The sequence below is a fragment of the Ictalurus furcatus genome, chromosome 1 (assembly GCF_023375685.1).
Source record: "Ictalurus furcatus strain D&B chromosome 1, Billie_1.0, whole genome shotgun sequence".
NCBI classification, from domain to species: domain Eukaryota; kingdom Metazoa; phylum Chordata; class Actinopteri; order Siluriformes; family Ictaluridae; genus Ictalurus; species Ictalurus furcatus.
In genome coordinates, this window is record NC_071255.1 from 5511737 (window position 1) to 5528430 (window position 16694).

The following is a 16694-nucleotide window of genomic DNA, read 5'->3' on the forward strand; positions in this document are numbered from 1 at the left end:
ATAGCTGTGTTGTGCGGCAAAAGCTTGTTGAGTTTCACAAAATGGGAAGTGGCTATAATAAAATAGCACAAGCATTGAAAATGCCCATTTCCACCATCAGGACAATAATTAACAGTTCCAGTCAACTGGAAATGTTATGAATCAACCTGGAATTAGACATGTGTCTGTATTGTCTCAACGCGCAGTGAAGAAGGATTGTTCAAGAGACCAAAATATCTTCAAGGATCACAGCTGGAGAATTGCAGAAGTTAGTTGCGTCTTGGGGACAGAAAGTCTCCAAAACTAGAATCCGAAGTCACCTACATCACCACAAGTACTTTGGAAGGGTTTCAAGAAAATAGCCTCTACTCTGATCAAAAACAAACTCGAGCATCTTCAGTTTGCCAGACGCTACTGGAGCTTCAAATGGGATTGGGTTCTATAGTAAGATGAAACCAAAATAGAGCTTTTTGGCAATAAACAGCGAGGTAGCCATATGGAAAAGTACCTCATGCCCACGGTTAAATATGGAGGTGGATCTTTAATGTTTTGGGGCTGTTTTTCTGCCAGAGGACCTGAACAATTTGTTAGGATACATGGCATCATGGACTCTATCAAATACCAACAGATATTAAATGAAAACCTGACTGCCTCTGCCAGATACCTTAAAATGGACCATGGTTGGGATCTTCCAGCAGGACAATGATCCAAAACATACAACAAAATCAACACAAAAATGGTTTACTGACCACAACATCAAGGTCCTGCCATCGCTGTCCCCTGACTTGAAACCCATAGAAAACCTGTGGGGTGAACTGAAGAGGAGAGTTCACCAGCGTGGACCTCAAAATTTGAAGGATCTGGAGAGATTCTGTATGGAGGAATGGTCTCAGATCCCTTGCCATGTATTCTCCAACCTCATCAGGCATTATGAGAAGACTCAGAGCTGTTATCATGGCAAAGGGAGGTAGCATCAAGTATTGACTAAAAGGGTGCCAATAACTGTTGCACACCTATATTTAACAAAGATTTTGTTTTTGGATAAACCTGTACTTTGTTTGCAATTGTTGCAAAAAATAAAGAACAGGAATCTGAGGCTATCTGAGGAATCTGAGGCACAGATTCACCCAAACTAGACAGGTGAAGATTTAAAAAGTACAACTGTTCCTATTAAAGTGGGTGTGAGTGTATATTTAATTATTTATTACAGGGAATATTATATAATATACATATAGCAAATACAGTTCATGTAATTTTATATCAGTTAATTGTTTAAGTCAGCCGTTTAAGTCAACTGACCTACACAGTATAAATTAAAATAAATAAATAAATATAGCTGTGTGTGTGACTCTTTTTTTTTATTAATACATAAAAATTAAAAACAGTTACATAAGCATTGCAAAGTAATGACTTACAATTGCATGAAAAACAACAACAATATGTAAATTGAACATAATTAACACACACGTCTTCCAACAGATTGACATGTCAGGGACACAGAAACTACAATTGTAAACATACATTAACATACAGATTTTACAACACGAGGAAAGCATCTAAATACAATTTTTTTTTTTTTTAAATATTTCTTCAAGTTAGTTAAGGGATCTTAGGTTTTTTCGTCTAAAGACATTTTAAAAAGTTAGTTTAATTCCATTTTAAGGTTGGGAAAGGATGGAATACCATTTGCAAATCTTTGTTCATGAATGAAAAATTTACGTATAAAATGAAAAACTTAACCACATACTCCAGAGGTTTATTGTTTAGTATCGCTGTAATAAAATAATAATAATGTCTTTTAAACTAAAAGAATGTGTAAAATTGGCAGAGTCAAAAATATGATGACCCAGTTCAGACCAGAACTGTTTAGATATAGCGCAATAATAATAATAATAATAATAATAATAATAATAATAATAATAATAATAATAATAATAATAACAGATGTGCAAATGTCTCCTCTGCTTGCTTACATAACAAACAAACAAAACAAAACAAAACAGCAACAACAACAACAACAACAAAAAACATGAGCTGTCAATGTCCAAGTATTAATGTCTGCATGACCCTCCGGTGACACATTCGAATTCCAGTCGTAGCTGACTCTTACGTCACGTGTTCGCGAAGAATTTTCTAATCAACTGTTACGTCTATGAATCAATCCGTCTATATATTAGCAAGCAATCAATTTCAAAAACTTCTAGCAAGCAATTTTGACAGAGACTGATTAACATATTCTGTACGAAAATGTCAGAAGTCATAAATTTATTTGAACTTCTAAAGCAGTGCGACGACACTTATGATAAGCTGTTCACTCTGCTGTACAGTATCCTCTGTATGCTGGAGCGCCTTGAAGCCGAGAGAGAGGCAGCGGATGGAAGGAAAGCGGACGTTGGCCACGATGTCGCTGAGTCGCAGCCGGATGAGAAAAGCTCGAGTATTGATGAGCAGAAGACGGCGTTGGAGAAACTGTCCAGCGGTACAGAGCTGCTGAGCCTCTCCACCTCGGACAGGAGTGGACAAGTGGAGGACAGCGAGGAAGGAGTGTCCAAGGTTTTGACTCATTCTCTAGTTCTGTATCATCTAAACTCCTTTTACTGTCCTGCAGAAATGTAATCTAATGCTACAGTAATAACCTGATGTTTTCTACCCACTTTTATTCGTTGTTTAATTGACTCAAGAGAATTAACTCTCACTTTTGTAATGTAGCACATATTGAACTTTACTAGTTACTGTTAGTTAGTGTGATGTTGCTGTAATGTTTAATGGTTTGCCAAAGAAAGCTTCTTAGTGTAGAGACTTAAAATGAACCCACATCAGGTATCTGAAGGCCCATATGTTCTGTTTTCAGTGTCTCATTCAAGACTTGGTAAACAAGAATCAGGAGCTCAAGGAGGAGATATACAGCCTGAAGAAAGAAGTGGAGACGCTTAAAAATCAGCTTAGTCAGGTGACCACATACTTCACTCCTTTTTATCAATTACATCCAACATGGTTAAAATTAGAATATAATTTCATACTGCAATCAATTAATTTACACAGAATGTAAACACAGAATATAACACAGTTCAATCACATGATAGTAGAACGCAAAAACACTGAATCAGTTCATCTTGTTTTTCCTGTGCGTGACTTTGGAACACGTGCAGATCTTGCTAAGTCAGCAAGATCGTCTGGTCTCTGTATCTGGTGGAGCCCTGCACCAGCTAGCTGGCCAGGCCCAGTCCCAGGTCAGCAGGGAGGTTGAGCATGTCCCAGATACACTGGAAGCTCTGACAGATGTAGGGGAACTACAGAAGAAGCAAAGAAATAAAAAAAAGTAAACGAACGCTGAAAAGCGGGAAAAGAAGAAAAAAAAGACCAAATAAACAGTTGTGTTGTGTCAAGCCTGCCTCTGCCTTCCTTCTCCTTGCCCTATCTTTAAGTTCCTCACGATACATATTCAGGCATCATATTGTATCAATTTTTTATTTTGTATATTATTATATTCCATGCCCTAGTTATTGTTTATAAATTCATGGGTCTTCTTTACCTGTTTACTAGACTGATGAATAAAGTAATTTGGGATGGGTTTCATTAAGGATTTTACATTAAAATCATTAGAGTTTGAATGAGCTTTGTCAGGGCGCACAGTGGTTTAGTGTTTAGCATGTTCGCCTCACACCTCCAGGGTCCGGGGTTCGAGTCCATGTGTGTGGGGCCATGTGTGTGCGGAGTTTGCATGTTCTCCCCGTGCTGCGGGGGTTTCCTCCGGGTGCTCCGGTTTCCTCCCCCAGTCCAAAGACATGCATGGTAGGCTGATTGGCGTGTCTAAAGTGTCCGTAGTGTATGAATGGATGTGTGAGTGTTTATGTGATTGTGCCCTGCGATGGACTGGCACCCTGTCCAGGGTGTACCCTGCCTTGTGCCCGATGCCTCCTGGGATAGGCTCCAGGTTCCCCTGTGACCCTGAAAAGGTTGAAGATGGATGGATGGATGATGGATGCGCTTGGTCAGGAAAGACCAGTGCTATTCTTAAAATGTGACTGCAGGCTTTCATTCCAAGCCAACAGGAGATCACCTGCCATAAAGACTAAAGACAGGGGTTCCTGGACATGTTAGGGACATGATGGAGAAAAATACGCATGGATCTAGGAACCTCATTTTCTTAATAATGGGATGATTTTAATTTTATTTCTAAAATAGCTCTCAGAAATGGCATCGGGGCATAATTTGGACACCCCTATAAGATTGATATATTGTCCAAATACATTAAAATTGTTAATAGACAGTGCCATGGTCCTGCTCTTTACTGGATATTCATGTTTGATCAGTTAAAGAAAATGAATGTGCTGATTTTAAAATATTGCTTTAATACTTAAAAAATAAAAGAAATTATGCACTTAATTTTAAAGCCATACATATGTGCTATTATATCTGAACCCCCCCCCCCAAAAAAAAATAAACAAATGAATTCTAAATAATTTTTTATATACACATTGTGCATTTTTCAGTTATTAATAAAAGAAAATGAAGCATTAGTTCTCAAGTTTGCATATGCATTACATATCATATTGTAGGGAATATATACAGCATATACTGTGTGTGTGTGTGTGTGTGTGTGTGTGTGTGTGTTTTAGTTACACAGAATGATGCAAAAAAACACAGAGTGAGTAACACTTCTGTGGGTGGAAACACCTTGTTGATAAGAGAGGTCACAGGAAAATGGCTAGATTGATTCAAGCTGCAAGAAATGATATACAGTGCCCTGCATTAATATTGGCACCCTTGGTAAATATGAGCAAAGAACGCTGTGAAAAATTGTCTTTATTGTTTAACCTTTTGATCTTTTGTTTAAAAAAAATCAGAGAAATACTCTGCTCTCATGGATAACAAACAATAGCAAGCAAAGCACAGGTTTATAAAAAAAAATCGTTGAATGCTGATTTTACGAGAGAAAGAGAGAGAGAGAGAGAGAGAGAGAGAGAGAGAGGAGACTCTTTTTTTATTAATACATGAAAATGAAAAACTTGTTTTTATTCAAGTTTGTTTTCAAGTTTAAGTCAGCCAACTGACCTACACAGTATAACTTAAAATAAATAAATAAATATAGCTCTGTGTGTGTGTGACGCTTTTTTTTATTAATACTTAAAAATTAAAAACAGTTACATAAGTATTGCAAAGTAATTACTTACAATGGCAGGAAAAACAAAAACAATATGTAAATTGAACATAATTAACACATACATCTTACATCTTACATGTCAGGGACACAAAAACTACAATTGTAAAGATACATTAACATACAGATTTTACAGCACTGGGAAAGCATCTAAATACATGGACTTTCTTTAAATACAACCCCAATTCCAAAAAAGCTGGGATGCTGTGTAAAATGTAAATAAATGTAAATAAAAACAGATTGCAATGATTTGTAAATCTCATAAATGCATGTTATTCATGCATAAACTGAGTAAATGTATAAGAAAAAAAAAGAAGGTAATTCGGCGCAACAAAAAAGGTGGTCTCAAAAAAGTTGGGACAGGTGCAGCAAAAGGCCGGAAAAGTAAATCTTACTAATAACACTGCTCTCAGACGCTTGCTGTTATTGCCTGAGCCTCCAAGTTTACCCCCTCCAAAGCGCCACATGAGGTAAAGAATTTTTTTTTTTTAATTCTTCTTCTTCTTCTTTCCATGTCGAGGTTCCACTTCATATTAGTTTCACCCAGTAGGCTGCGGTCTTGATAGCCCTCTCCGTCATGTCGCAGAGGTCACGTGCCGTGCAGGAATGTGGACACGCAGGGCACGATATTGAGATATTGAGTCGGTAGCTTTGGGCATCGGCGGGGCATTTCCCTGGCTTCAGCAATGTAACGACCTTTGATTTTCTCCAAGCTCTTGGTATTCTAAGCATTGTTAGGCAGTCGTTGAGCCACGATGTTGCCACTGGATCAAGGTTATTGATCTGCTCTACAGTAAGATCATCAACACTGGCTGCCTTTCCATTTTTCAGAAGTTTCACTTAAGTGACAACTTCAAACAGTGTGAACGGTTTACTTATTTCGCTGCTGTCTTCCTGTGCTTCCACTACTAGTGCAACTCTAGGTAGTCGGTGTGATGGTTTACCACTGAGAAGCAACTGGCTTGCGACCTGATTAGCGGTGACTTGTCCAGGGTTCGTAGCTGCAGGGGGGTCACCTGTTAGCCTATGGAGGGTGGACCAGGCTTTTTTGCTGTTGTGTGTCATGTCGATGTTCGTGACCGTGTCTTCCCATTTTTTCCTACGGCTCGTGGACAACTCTTGCATCAGCTCGGTGCCGATCTGTACAGTTTCCTCGGAGAAGGGGTCACTCTTGTACAAGGCCTCGTACGTTTTAAGAAGTCCTGATGCCTCTGCGTTAAGCCCAGGGACGTGGTATGTGCGGCAGCCTCTCGGTATGGTTTGACATGACGCGGTTCGGGCGATTTTAATGAATTCGTTGTAGTTCGACGCCACAGATGAAAGAGTACAGAGTTTCTCGTCGATACCCTCTGCGAATCAAGTCCAGTCTGCTTTAACAAAGTTGATCCACCAGAATGGAACCTTAATGGGTTGTACTACAGTTTGCACCCGACACATGATGGGCCTGTGCTGTGTTTTCGGTATGGGTTTGCAGACGGACTTCGAGCACTGAGGGCTGATTTTCTCGCTGATGAAGATGAGGTCAGGGTTGTAGCCGCATCACCATCCACTGTTGAAGGAAGCAGGTAGCTTCGGGTTGTGGAGGAGAGTGAGTCTGTTGGCCTCCGCCCATGCTTCAACCGCTTCACCGTCTGAGTTGGTGGATTGGTAGCCCCACGTCGTGTTGTGGCTATTGAAGTCTCCAACAATCAGTCTAATAGGTTGGTCATCCGAATCGCTGATGTCCCAGGGTATGAAAGGTTGGGCAGGTGGTTTGTACATGGATGAGATTGTGCAGGTACCGACGTCCACAGTGATAAGCTCTATAGTGTCACGACGAGCACATTAAGAAGATGTAACTGTAATGTCCGGTTTGGTGTAGATCGCACATGTTTTGGATGTGGAATTTCCGCTACTAATGTCAGTCTGGGTATCTCCGGCCTAGTTTGGCCAGAGTCGCGATGGGTCTCTTGGACACATGGAATATTACATTGCGTCTTGTGGCACATTTCCGAAAGGAGTAGCGCTTTGTCTTCTGAGAAACCCTCTATGTATATAAAGATGATGGTCAGGGCTGACGCTGACAAGTGCCGTTTGGTGTCGCATATTACTGGTGGAACCAGTGTGGTGGAAGGATTGGCTGCTCAGCAGTATAATACTGAACGTTGCCCAGGGTGCGCCAGGCGCTGTGACGACAAGGGTTGTCGGATACAAACCACTGATCTGTCTGATCTTTTCACCAAGTCAAACATGTCTGATTTCCTGAGGAGTGCAGTAAACAAGGCCTTAAAAAGTGAGAAGGGACACCTGGACCTGTTCCTCCACTTCCTTCTGGGTCTCTCCCTGGAGTCCAATCAGACTCTCTTACAAGACCTACTGCCCCAGACAGGAAGCAGCTCTCACAACAAACAGGAAACTGTTGAGTATATCAAGCAGAAGATCAGAGAGAATCCATCTCCAGAGAAATCCATCAATCTGTTCTACTGTCTGAATGAACTGAATGATCATTCTCTAGAGCAGGAAGTCCAACATTACCTGAACAGAAGAGATGACTGGTGTCTTAATGGAATCCGTCTCTCTCCTGCTCAGTGGTCACCTCTTGTGTTTGTGTTGCTGAACTCAGAAGAGACTCTGAATGAGTTTGACTTGAGGAAATATGACAGATCAGATGAATGTCTTCTGAGGTTGATACCAGTCATGAAAGCATCAAGAATGGCAAAGTGAGTAATTTTTATTTCATAAATGTGTTTTATTATTTTGTTGTAACTCTAATGAACTCCATGTGCAGAACAACCTGACACGAAGCGGAGTGCATTAAAATGGTGTAGCTCACACCTAGCCATGAATTATCCCACTTATACCATGGTCACTTGCCAGCACTGACAAGTTTAAGCTGTCATTGATGTTTACAGTGCAAAATCTGACTGAAAGGATACAACAAATGGTTAATTTTCATTAGTTATTTTATATACGGGTCGTTAGATCTAGAATTTTGCCTGCTCTAAATCATATACAGAGATAAAGTAGTGTGATAAGATAACAGTTATTTAAAGAAATTATAATAAATAGTTATTAGAGAGAGAGAGAGAGAGCGAGAGAGAGAGAGAGAGAGAGAGAGAGACTGAGAGACTGTGCGTGGAGAGAGAGAGAGAGAGAGAGAGACTGCGCGTGTGTGAATTACCTGAGTCTGTGCCGGGTCTCTAATAATAATGAAGCTGTGAGTTTAACTACTGTATGAAATTGTAACTGTATGTTACTATGGTTACAGGTGTTTATAGGCATGGGCATTAATTTAGAACTGTGATTAAACCATCTGGAACTACCTGTGCACTACAGTTTGAACACATAATTTCCAGCTATTCAGAATCAAGTATTCAGACAGACCATGGTATAAAATTATATATATTATGCCCATATGTTATTATATATTAGTCAAAACTAGTGAATATTTGTGGTCTCATTTATAAAGATAAGATAAGATAAGATAAGATAATACTTTAGTAATCCCCAGATAAATGTGGATGCATATAATTGTCATATCTCAACCCGGCCAGGACTCAGTTTCCCAAGAAGCAACACTCACCTCCCATGCACGCATGCGCTCACCATCCCGAGAGTTCTAATCTCCCACACCTCAATAATAATAATAATAATAATAAAAAATGTGCATATACATAGTGTTATGTGTAAACAGCGTATGCACGCTTCTATGCATTGAATGAGATTTGTTACTACTGACCATGAGTATACTTTTTCCTGGTGGTATAATAATATGTAATAACAGGTAAACTGATTACTTGGAGCTTCTATCCCACTTAATGTCAATCAAATCAGCTTAAATGAGAGAGTAATTACTGATTTCAGTGCTCACAGGGTACAGACAGATGACCATCAGAATGTAAACTAAAATTGTATAAAAGGAAGATTTAAAGATCGACTAGGATTATGCCATATTTGAAGATTTGGCTCATGCAGCTTTGTGGATGGTGGAATGTGTTTTATAGCGCCACTGAAAACTCTATGCTAAGAGTGAGGTTCAGATTCCTCCATGCAGATCATGTTTGTGGAAGCAACCCTAGGGAGTAGAACAGTTCAGCACCACTCAGCTGTCTCAGCTAATCCTTCCTGCATGTCTTTAGTGTCATTTGGGCGGTTTATTTTGCCTTTCTGTAGCATACAGGGAGCTCACAGATCTTCTTAACTGCCATTTCTTAGTAACATTCTGGACAGTCACAATTGTAAACTGAAAGCACGTTGATGTCTTTGTATCAACCTCTGCTTTGTAGGCATCAATCACATTTATTTTCAGATCCTCATTGGATCAGAGAAACCAGAAGCCAGTCAGAGAATTTCTTGCACGCTGAAACTGTTATTTCCGATCACAATTCTGGTCCTGCTTAATGAGTCGGTTAAGGCCCATCGAGTTCATTTAGTTCTGAAACTATATAACTGGAAAGATTTCCAAATTTTTACTCATGCAACAATTGGCATTACTAATTCTGTCAGATATAAAGTACAGTGACTATAGAAAACATTTGTAGAAAATGTAATTTTTTTCAGACAGTTTGTTTTCAACTGTCAACAAAATATATGAATTGGCAAACTTTTGCATACAACTGTAGAATTGTAAAAATATATGATATATCATCATTTCTCTCCCAGCCTGTCTCAGTGTAAAGTCACAGAGGAAATCTGTAGAGTTCTGTCCTCAGTTCTCATCTCAACTTCCACCAGTTTGAGAGAATTGGACCTTAGTCGCAATTATGAACTGCAGGATTCAGGAGTGAAGCTGCTCTCTGCTGGACTTTAGAATCCACACTGTAAACTGGAGAAACTGAAGTAAAATCACTTTTACATTTATATTTTATTATTATTTTTTGTTTTTATTGGTGCAACTGAGTTCTTGTTTCATCCAAATAAATTCTTGTTGAGACGTGAGCTTCTGTGCATGTCTCCCTTTGTCTGGGTTTTCTCCAGGTTCTCTGGTTGGATTTGTTTAGATAAATTGCCCCTATGTGTGAATGGGTGTGTGAATGTATGTAAATGGTGCCGTGTGATGGACTAGTGTCTCATTCAGGTTATATTTCCACCTCACACCTAGTGAGCCTGGGTTAGGCTCTAGATCCATCAGAACCCTATTCAGAGTAAAGTAATTACTGTAAGTTACTGTGCGAATATGCACAATCAGCCAGAATCAGCCAAGATACTGAATGTTCAAAATTTTAACACAAAAACAACAAAGAAAACAAACGTATAGCCAAATTAACTCCAGAAGGCCTTGCCAATCTCCTGACATGAATCACACTGAAACTTTATGGAGGATTTTGAAATTGCAAATCCATCAGTGAGACTGTCATGACCTGGGGGAATTAATGACTACACAAAGCTAATTACTTCTTACTGTAGATGTCTTGAAGCTGTAACTGCCAACAACAGCTTTGTAGCAAAGTACTAATGTTCATTTGTTGTGCATGCTTATGAAAACTTAGATTTTGTTCATATTAATGTGCACAAAGTTAAGACCTTATGTGTGTAAAGTCGAAGTGTTTATATGCACTGGAATAGAGTACATATAAATGTCGGGAAAACCAATTTCTGGACACATGCCAATATCCATGGACCACAGGTTCTTGGGCAAACTGTAAGGGTCACTGTCGAGACTATACAAAGGACATTTCAATGTGGGTCTCATTTCATTTACAAATAAATTCTACTAAAGCAATGAATTTGGGCATATTCTCAATTGTGATAACGTGTATAGGTTAAGCTACACCTGCTAATACAGTTGATGGACTACGTTGTACTACTACATGTAGCTAATGCTAGTCATATTTAGAAGTGTAATTTGAATATCCACTGTTTAGTTTACCATAGCAGTTGAAAAGAATGATAAAGTTTCATTTGACAAATTTGATCATCTAGAGATGGCTTTTCATTTGTGCTATAGGAAAGAAAAGCATGATTAAATTTCTGCTTATTCGTGTAAATGTCAACTACATTGTGTAATCTAATTTCATGTATTGACACATTTTTAAATATATTTTGTCATTCACACATACAGTCTTCTAGCTCCATTATAGTCAGTTTGCTCTTTGAACAGAATTAGCAGCATTTGGAATTGGATAGTTCTAGGGAGGGATAAAAGTACTAGACGAGGAGTGTTTCTTTTTTTGTCTATATTGCTCATTTCATTCAGTGCTTTTATGTCTATAAAACCTGCAAAGATGTTAGGTATGATATTTGTATAGTAAATGACACTAGATTTTAGTTACTATTGGTATATAATTTATTTAAAAGACTAGTTTAAAAGGCTGCATTCTACTGGAGAAAATTTAATTGGAGCAACAAAATTTTTAAAATGACTGTCAAGTAAAAAACCTGTGTTCATAATTATGGTAAATAAGTACATAACACTTAAATTCCTTTTAAATAATGTTAAAAAAACTAGTTGGAGCAACTTAATTTTTATGAGTAATCAATTCAAAAACTTGTGTTTATTATACAAATTATTAAATAAGTGTTAATTGAAAATACATATGATTGTAGAGGAAAAGGTCATTTCTCTAACTCGGTATAGTTTGTTGGTTGAACTTAATTTAATTAGAACTTATAATTCAAAATGACGGACATAAACTGTTGCATTAATTTTTTTTGTTGAGCCTTAAGATTTGCTTTTAGAGTGTAACTTACACAGTTTACTGTAGGACTTGATTTCCCTGTAAGTGAACCATGTGATAATACAGAGATAGATTCAACACACCCATGTTGGACTGGAGTAAGACATTAAACCACCAAATTACTGTTACTGTATGTGTGTGTGCGCCGTGTGTGTGTGCGTATGTGTGTGCGTATGTGTGTGTGTGTGTGTGTGTGTGTGTGTGTGTATGCATGTGTGTGTTTACAGATATAATCTGGAGGAGACATGACTTCCAAAATGAGTGTGTCTGTGGAACTGGCGACAGATAAGTTTGAGAGGTGAGTGAAGGGTGTGACTAAGTTAATTTGTGATTGTATAATTATTTTTCCCTTTGGTTGTATTGCCCGAACATGTGATTGTGTTCCCGTATACTCTCGAAAGAGTTCGCCAGCCAACCATCGAGGGAATTCCCACAACGTCATTGGATCAGCTGATTGACGTTACTTCCCATAAAGGAAGCCAACTGTGACAGGACTCCGAATGAAGTTTAGAGCAACACAGTACAGTAATACAATCTTTCACAGACGTGTTCATTCATGTGTCATTCACAACTTTCTGAGATGACCAGCCTGTCACGTGCTGAGATGAGTGTTCCCCCATACACACACAATATAACATGCTGTGTAGTGTATTTGACATTAAAAATATACTTTATTTATAATTCTGACTGCATTAGTTATTTTTGCAACTGCTGGTAAGTGTTCTGGTTTTCTTTGCTTTACCCTGGGCTTAACGTAATAAGGGTCAGGACTGACAACAAAAGCACGTGTCCAAAGTAAACTAAGTCAATGTCACTGAAGACCCAAAAGGGTGCATTTGCTAAGAGCTTGCGCATCGGGCTCGCGCAACGAGCTAGCTCTTCGGGTTTCCGAGCACGCTGCGATACTGCAGCACTGCTCGAGGGGAAATCATGACAGGACCCCCCCAAAAACAAACTTCCCTCCCCTGGCAGTCCTGGCCCTCTGGGCGCAATATCTTCAGCTGAACCGAGAGACTGAGCAGCGTCCTCGGCTGAGCAGGAAGGCAGAGTGACATCCTCAGCAGAGCAGGAAAGTGGAGTGCCGTCCTCCATCGACTCTGTAAGCTGAACTTGGTTGGCTGTGTCAACAGACTTGGGCATGAGCAGAACTTGGTTGTCTGTGTCAGAAGACTCGTGCGTGAGCAGAACTTGGTTGTCCATGTCAGCAGACTCGGACGTGAGCAGAACTTGGTTGTCTGTGTCAGCAGACTCTGGCGTGAGCAGAACCTGGTTGGTCGTGACGTTGGTTTCAGGCATGAGGAGATTTTGGTTGTTGTGTCAACAGACTCTGGCGTGAGCATAACTTGGTTGGTCGTGACATCGGTTTCAGACATGAGGAGAACTTGGTTGGTCGTGTTAACAGACTCTGTTGTGAGGAGAACTTGGTTAGTCATGACACCAGTTTCAGGCTGTAACGTGGAGTAGAAGGCCACATCATCGATTTCAGACTGGAACTTGGCATGGGAGGTCACCTCGTTGACCTTTAGCTGGAACTTGGCGTGGGAGGTTACCTCATCAACCTTTAGCTGGAACTTGGCGTGGGAAGTCACCTCGTCAACCTCAGACATGAACGTGGCGTGGGAGGTCACCTCGTCGACCTCAGACAGAAACTTGGTTTGAGAGCTCATCTCATCGACCTCAGACAGTGTCTTGGGAGGCCATTTCTTCAACTGTGGATAGGAACTTGGTGCGAGAGGCCGTCTCTTCGACCTCGGACAGGAACTTGGCTTGAGAGGTCGTCTCTTCTACCTCAGATAGGAACTTGGCTTGAGAGGCCATCTCTTCAACCTTGGAGAGGAACGTGGTTTGAGAGACAACCTCTCAAGCCAAGTAGGAACTTGGTCGTCTCTTCGACCTTGGACAGGAACTTGACTGTATGCTGGAGCTCTGGAGATGAGACAGCCTCGTGGGTCTCAGGCTGTAACTCTGGGGATGAGACTGCCTCGTGGGTCTCCTGCTGGAGCTCTGTGGACGGGTTCGCCACATTGACCTCCGACCGGGACTCTGCAGATGAGGTCACCACGTTGACTTCTAACTGGAGCTAGGCAGGTGAGACCACTTCATGGGTCTCAGGTTGGAGCTTTGGAGAAGAAGTCACCATGTTGCCAGTTTGATCATAATGTCATTCATTTTTCTGAGATCTTTCAGGTAGATAGTAGAGGCTTTTGGTGGATTTTTTAAATGTATTTTGCCAATTTCTCTTTTGCAGGTATTAATGAATTAACCTAATGGTAAATGGTCTGCACTTATATATTGCTTTCTTAACCATAGTGGTTCTGCAAAGTGCTTTACACTGTTTCACATTCATACACACTCACTGTGGCACTAGCCTGCCATTGGGAGAAACTGTCTTGTCTTGGTTCAGTGCCTTGCCCAAGAACACTTCAACATGTGGAGAAGCCAGGAGTCAAACCACCAACCCTGTGATTAGTGGACAACCCTCTCTCCCACATGAAACATAGCCGCCCATACTTAGAATTCTTTTGCATGAGGTGTCCACAATAATATGTTGCAATTATATTTGGAGAAGCCAACTTTCCATGTGCTTTAGGAAGTCTGTGTGGTGTAGTTTGTTCACCCTTATTAAAATGAGCATATAGCCTTGAATGCTGGAATAAATCTTTTGTGCCATTGTAAATTCATTGGGAGTGGGACTCCCTGAATAAAGGCCTTAAGGCCTTTGGATAATACAGAGACCTCAGTGGGAGTTCTGTTTAGCCCCAAAATGCCAAAGGTACGTTAGGGCATGATGAGAGACTGGGCTGCAAACCCCCTATAGCCCACCTTGATAGGCATGCACCTCAACCTGCACCCTTTCCTGTGACAGTTCTCTACCAGATCTGAATATCTGTCTTTCTCTTCTGTGCCTCCCCCATTCTTTTGTCCCAGTGTACAGTGAACTCCAGCAGGATTATCTGTTTGGTGGTTTCTGACATCAGAGAAATGTCTTGCCTCAAAAAAGTCTAGGTGTTGGAAAATGTTATCATCTAGGTAAGCAGACCAACAGGACAGTGCTTCTGCTTTGGGTGCTGTCTATCCCTGATGAATGTTATCCCCTTGACTGTTAAATGGACCTGCCTCCTGATGTTGATCCCATTGCTGATTGCCTCAGTGATGGTATTAAGGTCTTTATCATGTTGCCAGTGGTAGCACCCTTTGCCAAACAACTGGACAGGTTGTGTTCCAGTGTCCCTGGCTTGGAACACAGTGGGCATGAGGGTATTTCAACTATGTCCCATGTGAACAGGTTGGACACACTTAGAAGCACATTGTGGACTCCCAGTATTACAACTTTTATCCACTTCCACATATCCCAGTTGATTCACCACTCCAAAGCCTGTTCCCACCTCATCCAGGCACCTTGGTGGTTCACAGTACCTCCTGCACCAGTCTCTGTTTTTCCTTCCCTCTGGTGGTGTCAAAATTTGGCTGCTCTTTTACTCCCCAGACAACCCTTGCCTTGCGCCACTCTCCCCATGAGGACCTTATGTTGCAGGTGAAATACTTTCACTTTTTCATAGTCCTCAATATGATGCCAGTAGCTACTTTGGGGTCACTTACTTCTGTGTAATGGTGCTGTTCTCATGCCCATGCCACAATGAATGCCATCTTGACAGATCTGAAAGTGAGCTTGAGTTTATAGCTGTTTCTATACAGTGTGATGCTGCTGAAGACACAGTATAAAGTACTTTGTAGAACAAAGGTCTACAGGTCTTTCTAAGGTTAAAAGATGCGATATAAGTGCAGACCATTTACCATTTACCTTTTAAAAACCAGGGACCAAAATTCAGGTGCGCCAAGAGACATGAGTCTCTTGAGCTACTGGGAGTACCCATCTGGCTCCTGCCAGATTTTCTGAGGGCCCCCAGCATGTTTTCCACCATGTTCATTGCGAAGGCAATAACAAGATTGTGCAGCCAGTTATACCCACTTCCATTTGGTGCCAGTCAGGTGACACAGTCCTATAAGAGACCCTTACATTGAACTTGCTGTAATAATTTAGGATGAGGTCTTTCACTTACTGGGGTATATGGTGTTTCTCCAGTTTCCTCAACCAGTTTGTAGGGCATCAAGACATTGGCAAAATCAAGTCACAGCACAGCCAGTTCTCCTTTGCCCTTTCTTGCTTCCCTCACGAGTTGTGTGACCACAATTTTCCAACGTATCTATTATTCAGTAGAAAGTAAGAGAGTCACTTTGCAATGATGCTGAAGAATATTCTACTTTCAATAACATGAATATGATCCGAAATTGGTTGATTTTCACGGACATCTCCTTATTTGGAATCAAAGACCTTCAGCATGCCTTGGCAATTTTCCTCTTCTCCAGACCACCTTCACAAGCCTCCAAAGCCTGTGGCACAGCTTTAGACAGTTCTTATAGACCTTGTAGGGAACTCTGCTGGGGCCTGGTGCAGAAGTTGCACTTTCCCTCTTAATTACCTCTTTCATTTATCTCAGCCAGGACTCCTTGAAGTTGAAGGAGGTTTTGGTGTTGGTTTCGGTGGTGTTATCAGCATGTCACTTGGACCTAGGAGCTGGTCTCCCCCAGGGTCATTGTAAGTGCACTCAAGATAGTCGTTGATGTCTATTGGGTAGGTCAAGTGGCCAGACCACTTCTGGCCAAGCAGCTGCTTGGTCAGTTGACATATCTTTCTGCATCCGCCTGTGTCCATCTGCTCTACGCAGTCTGGAGCTTCTCCTTGAGGATTGCCTGGATCTCTGCCAAAGGAGATTTCTCAACTTCCCTTGCCATCTTAAACTGTTATTTTTTTTAGATACTTCAGTTACTTATTGAGTTCTGGATATTGGTTGCTTTGTGTGTATGCTGAATATGCTGGCTTGGGCAGCTCTGACACA

At 40.7% G+C, this 16694-nt stretch overlaps 1 long non-coding RNA gene across 1 annotated transcript; it reads right to left on the reverse strand.

The window, feature by feature from the left end:
* Window positions 1-4952: 4952 nt before the first annotated feature.
* Window positions 4953-9440, reverse strand: LOC128608885 (uncharacterized). The gene is made up of 3 exons (XR_008386136.1): window positions 7981-9440; window positions 7655-7798; window positions 4953-7535 (listed from the first exon to the last, which is right to left on the reverse strand). It is a non-coding gene; the product is annotated as an uncharacterized LOC128608885 (long non-coding RNA).
* Between the last annotated feature and the right edge of the window lie 7254 nt (window positions 9441-16694).